The sequence below is a fragment of the Phoca vitulina genome, unplaced genomic scaffold, assembly GCF_004348235.1.
Source record: "Phoca vitulina isolate PV1807 unplaced genomic scaffold, GSC_HSeal_1.0 scaffold1, whole genome shotgun sequence".
In the NCBI taxonomy this organism is placed as follows: domain Eukaryota; kingdom Metazoa; phylum Chordata; class Mammalia; order Carnivora; family Phocidae; genus Phoca; species Phoca vitulina.
The window spans coordinates 100,161,651-100,171,034 of record NW_022589704.1 but is presented as its reverse complement, the minus strand read 5'-3'; positions in this window follow the sequence as shown (position 1 = coordinate 100,171,034).

Sequence of the window (9,384 nt, the reverse complement as noted above, 5' to 3'; positions counted from 1 at the left end):
ATTAGCATAATAAATGGTTTTCCACCCCCTCACTTTCAATCCGGAGGTATCTTTGGATCTAAAATGAGTCTCGGGCGCCTGGGTGGCTCAGATGGTTAAGCGTCTGCCTTCGGCTCAGGTCATGATCCCAGAGTCCTGGGATCAAATCCCGCATCGGACTCCCTGCTCCTTGGGAGCCTGCTTCTCCCTCTGCTTCTCTCTCTCTCTCTCTCTCTGTCTCTCATGAATAAATAAATAAAATCTTTAAAAAAAAATAAAATAAAATGAGTCTTTTGCAGACAGCATATCAATGGGTCTTACTTTTTTAATTTTTTTAATTTTTTTAAAGATTTTATTTATTTATTTGAGAGAGAGAGAATGAGACTATTATATGTCGGGGTGTTGACCTATTTTTATTGATTTTGAGGGGGGTTTTCTGTGCCTCCTGGACTTGGATGCATGTTTCCTCCCCCAGATTAGGGACGTTCTCTGCAATAATTTGCTCCAATATACCTTCTGCCGCCCTCTCTCTTTCCTCTTCTTCTGGCATCCCAATTATTCTAATATTGTTTTGCTTTATGGTGTCACTCATCTCTCGAATTCTCACCTCATGATCCAGTAGTTGTTTATCTCTCTTTTTCTCGGCTTCTTTATTGTCCGTCATATTGTCTTCTGTATCACTAATTCTCTCTTCTGTTTCATTTATCCTAGCAGTTAGAGCCTCCATTTTTTTAGAGCCTCCATTTTTTATTACATCTCATTAATAGCCTTTTTGATTTCCACTTGATTAGATTTTAGTTATTTTATTTCTCCAGAAAGGGATTCTCTAGTATCTTCTATGCTTTTTTCAAGGCCAGATAGTATCTTTATAATCATTATTCTGAACTCTAGTTCTGACATCTTACTTATGTCCATACTGATTAGGTCCTTGCCAGTCAGTACTGCCTCTTGTTCTCTTTTTGAGGTGAGTTTGTCTGTCTTGTCATTCTGTCCAGAGAGGAAGAGATGAATGAGAGAACAAAATAATAAAATGGCAACAACACCCCAGAGAAATATACACTAAACAAATTAGAAGAGACCCAAAACCGAAAAAATAATTTTAAAAAAGAGAATATAGGGGTGCCTGGGTGGCTCAGTTGGTTAAGCATCTGCCTTTGGCTCAGATCATGATCCCAGGGACCTGGGATCGAGCCCCACGTTGGGCACCCTGCTCAGCGGGGAGTCTGCTTAACCCTCTAAACTTCCCACTTGTTCGTGATCTCTCTCTTTCACTCTCTCAAATAAATAAATAAAATCTTTAAAAAAGAGAGAATATAATCAGACAGATAAACAGAATAGAACAATACACTGGATCCTGTGTCTATTTTGGTCTGTTTGTTACAAAATTAAATCTCAAAATTGTAAAGAAAGAAAAACTTATATATGTACAAAAATAAAATTAAATACAATGAAGGGATAGAATGTAACTGTAAAAATGAAAATTAAAAGACCAAAAAAAGAGAAAGAAAAGAAGGAATATAAACAGATAGGTGTACAGAACAGAGCAATACACTATATCCTGAGTGTATTTTTGTTGGTTTGTTAGAAGAAACAACATCTCAAAATTATAAAGAAAGAAAAACATATATATACAAAAATAAAATTAAATACATTGAAAGGATAGAATGTAACTGTAAAGATGAAAATTAAAAAAGACTTTAACAAAACAAAACACAAAAAAGAGAAAAAGAAGAAGAAGAAAGAAAAAAACCGAGAGAATATGATCAGACAGGTGAAAAGAACAGAGCCATACACTAAATTCTGGATGTATTTTGGTCTATTAGAAGAAACTGTATCCCAGAATTGTAAAGAAAGAAAAACGTATATATATATAAATTTATATATATATGTGTGTATATATATATATATATATATAATCAAATACAAGGAAAGGATAGAATGTAATTATAAAAATAAAAATTAAAAAATATTTTATTTTATTTTATTTTATTTTTTTAAAGATTTTATTTATTTATTTGAGAGAGAGAGAATGAGGGAGAGCACATGAGAGGGGTTAGGGTCAGAGGGAGAAGCAGACTCCCTGCCGAGCAGGGAGCCCAATGCGGGACTCGATCCAGGGACTCCAGGATCATGACCTGAGCCGAAGGCAGTAGCTGAACCAACTGAGCCACCCAGGCGCCCCAAAAATTAAAAAATATTTTAAAAAAGAGTTGATAAATAACAATTGGGTGAAAAAGGAAAGAGAAAAAAAATTAAAATTGAAAGAATAAAGAATCATGGGGAAAACCCCATGAATTCTATATCTTATATTCCCCTAGTGCTGGAGTTTTGCAATTCTTGTTGATTGGCAAACTTGGTCTTGGCTGGATGTTCTTGCTGATCTTCTGGGGGAGGGGCCTGTTGCATTGATTCCCACGTGTCTTTGCCTGAGGCGGAATTGCACTGCCCTCTCTGGGGGGGACTAAGTAATCTGCTCCAGTTTGCTCTCTGTAGCTTTTGTTCCCTGAAGCCTTTATGCACAGCTTTAGAGGATGAGAATGAAAATGGCAGCCTCCCAATCTCTGGCCCCAGAGCCAAGAGCTCAGGGTCCCACTCCTCAGCACGCCCTCAGGGAAAAGCAGTCAAGCACTCCTGTCTCCTTCAGCTGTCTGTGCACTCTGTGCTCACCCGGCCTGTGACATAGCGTTTCTTTTTTTTTTTTTTTTTAAAGATTTTATTTATTTTTCAACAGAGAGAGAGACAGCGAGAGAGGGAACACAAGCAGGGGGAGTGGGAGAGGGAGAAGCAGGCTTCCCACCGAGCAGGGAGCCCGATGTGGGACTCGATCCCAGGACCCTGGGATCATGACCTGAGCCGAAGGCAGACGCTTAACGACTGAGCCACCCAGGCGCCCCTGACATAGCGTTTCTATCTCAGGCATGCGACCGTGTTTTGAGTCTGCAAACCCTGCGGACACCTGCAGCGGGCTCCCCCACCACTCCTCCTGGGGGAGGAAGGAGGGTCTCACCGGTTCTGCAGCTTGCTGGGCCCCTGCTTGGGGAGCAGTTGCCTGACCATGTCAAGGTTCAGGGTTTATGGCAACACTGAGCTGAGAGCCCACTTCTAGGCTCACTGGTTACAGCCGGCTTCCCCGCTCCGATACCTGGGAGCTCTGCCTCACTCAGGCACCCCCAGTCTTTCTGTGACCCCGAGGGTCCTGAGACCACACTGTCCCACCTAGGATTCCAATCTGCTTCGCCACCTGAACACCTTTCAGGTGGGGACATCCCTCACCAGAGCCAACTTCTTGAAGTTCTGATTTTGTTCTCCGCTGCTCTATCCCTTGCTGGAGCTGGCTGACGGAGGCTCCCTCCCCCGCAGTTTATCTTCCCATATATCACCTTGGATTCCCTTCTCCGCACCTTCTACCTTGCAGAAAGTGGTTGCTTTTCTATTTGTAGAGTTGCAGCTATTCTTTTCTTAGGTCTCTGGTTGAGTTCGCAGGTGTTCAGAATGATTTGATAGCTATCTAGCTGAATTCCTGGGACCAGATGAAACTAAGGTTTCCTACTCCTCTGCCATCTTGGAATCTCTCCGCCTGATTCATTAGTATTGTATACCTCTTTACTTGAGTTTTCTTTAATTTCACTCACAATGCTTTGATGTTTTCATTGCACAAGTCTTGCAGATATTTTGTTAAATTCATCCCTAATTATTTCATGTTTTTGGATGCTACTGTAAAGTTTTTTAAATTTTGATTTTCAGTTGTTGATTGCTAGTCCATAGAAATAGAACTGATTTTTTAATATTGACCTTGTATCCTATGATATTGTTTCTTTTCTTTCCAATCTAGATGCCTTTTTCCTTGCCACATGTCCTTGCTAGAAGCTCCAGGATGCTGCTGAATAGAAGTGGTAAGAATGGACATCTTACCACCATAAGGAGAAGTTTCCTTATAGTGTTAGTTTGTTTAGAGTTTGTATCATGGATGGGGAACTACACTTGTTAAATGCTTTTTCTGCATCTACTGAGGTGATCACATTTTGTTTTTTCAGTCTTTCAATATGGTGAATTGCAGTGATTTGTTTCTGAATGTTAGGCCAACTTTGTATTCCTGTAATAAATCTCACTTTGTCCTTTTTACATATTGCTGGATTTGATTTGCTAATATTTTATTAAAGATTTTTGCATCTATGTAACGTTTTGTGTCTTTTTTTCCCCACTCACTGTAATATTTGTGAGATTCATCTGTATTATTGCATGAGATTGTAGTTTGTCCATTTATTATCGTATATTATTCCATTGCATGAATATTCCATATTACTTCTTCTGTTCTCCTGTTGATGGACATGTGGGTTATTTTCAGTTTTGGGCTGTTATGAATAGTGCTGTTATGAACATTTTTGTGCAGGTCTTTGTGACGCGTTTCAGTTGGGTGTATACCCAGGAATTGAGTTGCTGGGCCCTATGGTATACATATGTTTAGCTTTACTATCAGACAGTTATCTAAGATATTTGAGCTGAAATATTTGTGCTGATGGAACATCAACAGCATATGAGAGTTCTGATTGCTCTACATTTTGCCGATACTTGACATTTCTTTTTCTTTTTCATTTTTGCTATTCTGGTGGCTGTGTACTTGTATCATATTGTGGTCTTAAATTTCTCTGATGACTAGCAAGGTTGAGCACCTTTTTGTGTGTTTATTGGTCATTTGCATAGCCTCTTTTGAGAAGTTCAAGTCCTTTGCTCTTTTTTCCCATTGGATTATCTGTCTTTTTATTACTGATTTGTGGGAGTTCTTTATATATTCTGGATATGAGTATTTTGTAGGATAGACGTATTGCAAACATTTTTTTCCCACTCTGGGTTACCTTTGGCTTCTCTTAATGGTGTTTTCCACTGTCTTTTTTCTTAAATATTTATTTATTTGAGAGAGAGAGAGTAGGGGCAGGGGCAGAGGGAGAGGGAGAGAGAATCTCAAGCAGATTCTATGCTGAGCGCAGAGCCCAACGCAGTGCTTGATCTCACGACCTTGAGATCACGACCTGAGCCAAAACCAAGAGTCAGACGCTTAACCAACTGCACCTCCCAGGTGTCCCTCCACTGTCATTTTAAATTATATTTAATGGAAAACCTTTTTCCATGTTTGTCCCACATGAACGCTGGGCTCCCAGTAGGCCCTATAGTTTGCTAGTTTTTTCCTACATCACAAAGTGTTCTTAGATAAGGTGGAAGAAACCTCCCACAAAGAATACAAATGTATGAATCCACCTATATGAAGTTGTAGAAAGGCAAAACTAATCTAGGGTAAAAAAAAAAATGAGAGCAGCATTTGCCTCCAGGAGCATGGTGACAGATACTGACCCGGAAGGGGCATGAAGGAACTTTCTGGATTATAGCAGTGTTCTATATTTTGACAGGGATCTGGGTTGTACAAGTATGTTAAAAGTTGTTAAAACATATCTAGTGGTATGTTTAAGATGCTTGCATTTTATCGTGGTATGTTTAAGATGCTTGCATTTTATCGTAGTTGAATTTGACCCCAAAGAAATAAAACTGTAAACAAATGTTGAACTCAAGTTAATAATATACCCGTTTAAGTATTTAGGGGGAAGCATATTAATATTTGCAGCTTACTTTGAAATGCATCAAAAAGAGTTCAGGTTGCAGGATTAAGGGGTGGATGGGCTGCTGTATGAGAAAGCGACTGGCGTAAAATGCTGTGGTAAAAATCTAGGTAGCGGCTACATGGGTATTCACTGTAAAAGTCTTTCAACTTTTCTTTATTATTTCTTTTTCTTTTTCTTTCTTTTTTTTTTTTTTTAGTGGGCAGCAAAGCAAAGTTTATTGAGCGATAGTACAAAGCTCCTGAAGAGGGAGGGGACCCACGAGGGTTGCCCTCAACTTTTCTGTATGTTGGAAAAGTTTCCCAATAAAATGGAGAGAAATAAATAAGATGAAAGTCCTCAAAATCCTTTAAAGTTGGGTGAGGCTGAAAGGAGGCTAGCTTTTCTTTTCTTTCTTTCTTTTCTTTTTTTTTTAAATTTTATTTATTTATTTGACAGAGAGAGATAGCGAGAGAGGAAACACAAGCAGGGTGAGTGGGAGAGGGAGAAGCAGGCTTCCTGCTGAGCAGGGAGCCCGATGCGGGGCTCGAACCCAGGACTCTGGGATCATGACCTGAGCCGAAGGCAGATGCTTAATGACTGAGCCACGCAGGCGCCCTGAGGCTAACTTTTCTTGCTCCCTGTCACCAGCTCCTGCAGACCCTCCCTCCGTCTGTGTGTCGCGCTGTTCTGTCCTGTGGCTATCAGTGCTGGAAAGTGGCTTCCTCCCTTGGAGCCTCCAACACATTTCCCTCTTTCCACGCAGGAGCTCAGGCTCCTTTGTGAGCATTTGGATCTTGATCATGTGCGCGATTCAGGACGGTGGCTTTGTCACTGCAGTGACACCAAAAAAGGCTTTGCATTTGGTGCCCCCTGCATGGCACCTGGCCTGTGAGGCAGGGTGGGGACGCCTCAGTCCCACTCGGCTTCCTGGGCACCTCAGGGCCTCCCTGGTTAACCCATTAACACACACAACCTTGGTTCATGGGAAACATCTGGCCTTCTGCTCCCTGGCCATTGAATTAAACTTTGGGGAGCAGCGCTGGACCTGAGAAAGAGCCTCAAACTGCAAGACACCATGTTTTACCCTCCAAAGTATAAAGACAAAACAATTTTTAACGTGATACTACTCAATGCTGGCAAGGATGTGATGATGGCAGGGCACATGGGTAAATGACCAGTAAAAGCTTTTTTATGGAAATATTTTACATATGTATAGAAATTCTATATTTTGAATCCATAAGTTATATCCAAGGATTTATCTCTAAGTGAAAAGTCAAAATGTTTTCAAAGATCTAAATATGAAGATATTTTATAAGTTATCATAATAATAGCAAAAATTGGATATTACTTATCAGGATACTAATTCAATGGCAGTTCAACAATGTGATACAAATATTACCCAGACATTTTTCACGATATACTTTTAGCGGGGAGAAATGAGGTTATAGAACTTTCTACACAATGTGATCCTCATGATATGCTAAAGGACTACGAGAGATTATTTGTTCTCCTTTTTACAGTTTCTGGTATTTTCCAAGTTAGCTGTAATACATGCACGTTGTTTTTCGAATTAGAAAAGAATTTTCAATGTGGCAGTCCGGAGCTGAGATATGAAGGAGAGGTCTACTGGGGATTCACAGTATGATGCATTTAAAGAGACTGTACCTTAAAAGGTTTGTTTAAAAACTCTTAAAATCAATTGTCAAATCTTTTGCTTTAATATGAAGATAGTGCAGGACCCCGTTTAAGATCAAACTGATGGAAATATTAAGTCAGTGGGTAGAGGGAAAAAAAGACTATCGCCGAAGAGTGGAACTTTGTCTGCATTGGGCTGGAGCAAATGCATTACAAAATTCCCAAGAGTATAACTGCAAGCAAGGGGTGTGAACTGTCCATGGTGGTAAAGGCTGCTGTTCTTGCTCTCTTGCATCATTGATGGCATTGGCTGCCAGTTCCCACCACCCACAGGGGAAGTGAAGGGTCAGTGGAAGGGAAGGAACAGGGAGAAGGGAAATTTCACTTAGGAGGTCCCTAGAGTTAGCACTGTGATGTGAATTTTGCAAGCATTATCAGTCATCTTATCCCGAGAGTAGCCCCGTGAGACGTGCATTAAAACGTTGTCACCAGGAAGTGACGGAAACCTGCATCAGACTAGCTCAGCAAAAAGGGGATGTAATGGTTCAGTTATCTAGAAAGGACAGCTTGAAGGAGGCCTCATGTGATAAGGTCATGAATCTCTGACAGGTTATACCCCAGTCCCCCCCTCAAATGGCTGCAACAGTGTCTTCCATCCCACAGGCCTTTCCAACGATGGGACTTTGACACTTCTCCTATTAAGCAATGGGGCCTGTGTTCTCTGTCCTTGAAGTTGGGTGCACTTATGATGATGGCGGAGGTGCCGCTATGTGGCTTGGGAGGCGAGGTGATACGGGTTCTGCCTGGGTCTCTTGGGACACCCACTCTGGGAACTCGTGCTATTAGGAAGCCTCCCCCACATGGCGAGCCCTGTGTAGGGGTCCTGGCTGACAGCCAGGTTCAGCCACCAGGCACCAGCATGAGTGACGAGGCTCTGAGGGGACTCCATCCCCATGATCATCTAGTGGCAACCACACGAGCTACCCTGAAAAACAGCATCCAGCGAAAGCCCGGTCGAGTCCAGAACCATGAGAATGGTAATGAAATTATTGTTGTTGTCTTAAGCCACTAAGTTTGGGGGTGACCTGTTATACAGCAACAGATAACTTTTTTCTTCCAGTGTCCAAATAAAATCTATGGTAAGAGCTAATCGGCTGAGTCCTGACCATGCTGGATCATCACTGTGGCCCAAGGAATGGAGTTCTGTGACCTAGGTTGCCATCCGTAAACTCGCCCTCTCCCCTGTTAATGATATCCGAGTTCTATTTGGGTTGACAAGGTGCACAGTCTGTCTTGTAGCTAAGCATGTGGTTAAATTCTGGCCAATGAGACACAAGCAGAGGTGTATGTGGTTCTTTAGGGACAGATCCTGTATTTGTTTCCTATAATCTTACCTAGTCTCCTGTTGCTATAACAAATTATTACAGATTTAGTAGCTTAAAACAACACAGATTTATTGCCTTCCAGTTCTGGAGGTCAGAAGTCTGACCCAGATCTCACTAGGCTACAGTCAGGGTGCCAGGAGGGCTGCATTCCCTCTGGAGGCTGTAGGGGAGTCTCTCTTTCCTTGTCTTTTTCAGTTTCTGGAGGCCCTGGCTTATGACTTCTTCAAAGCCAGCAATATCACATCACTCTGACGTTGACTGTTCTCCTTGCTTCTTCCACATTTAAGGACCCTTGTGATTACAGTGGGCCCAGCTAGATAATGCAGGATCACCTCTCTATTGTAAGGTCAGCTAATTAACAACCTTATTTCCATCTGCAACCTTAATTGCCCCTTGCTGTGTAACCTAACATATTCACAGGTTCTGGGGATCAGAACATGGACATCCTTGGGACATCATTTTTCTGCCTACTGGAGATCCTCAGATGGGAGGGGATATCGTTTTGTCCTTTCCTTCTCCTTCCCCCATCTTTGTTTTTTAAAGATTTGTTTATTTATTTGAGAGAGAGAGAGCACGGGGTGGGCGAGGGGCAGAGGGAGGGAGAGAATCTGAAACAGACTCCACACTGAGCATGGAGCCCAACTCGGGGCTCGATCTCATGGCCCTGAGATCATGACCTGAGCTGAAATCAAGAGTTGGAAGCTCAACCAACTGAGCCACCCAGGCGCCCCATTCCCACTGTCTTGAATGGACTGAGATATGTCCACTTCTGGAATGAGGTTCTGTGGTTGGCA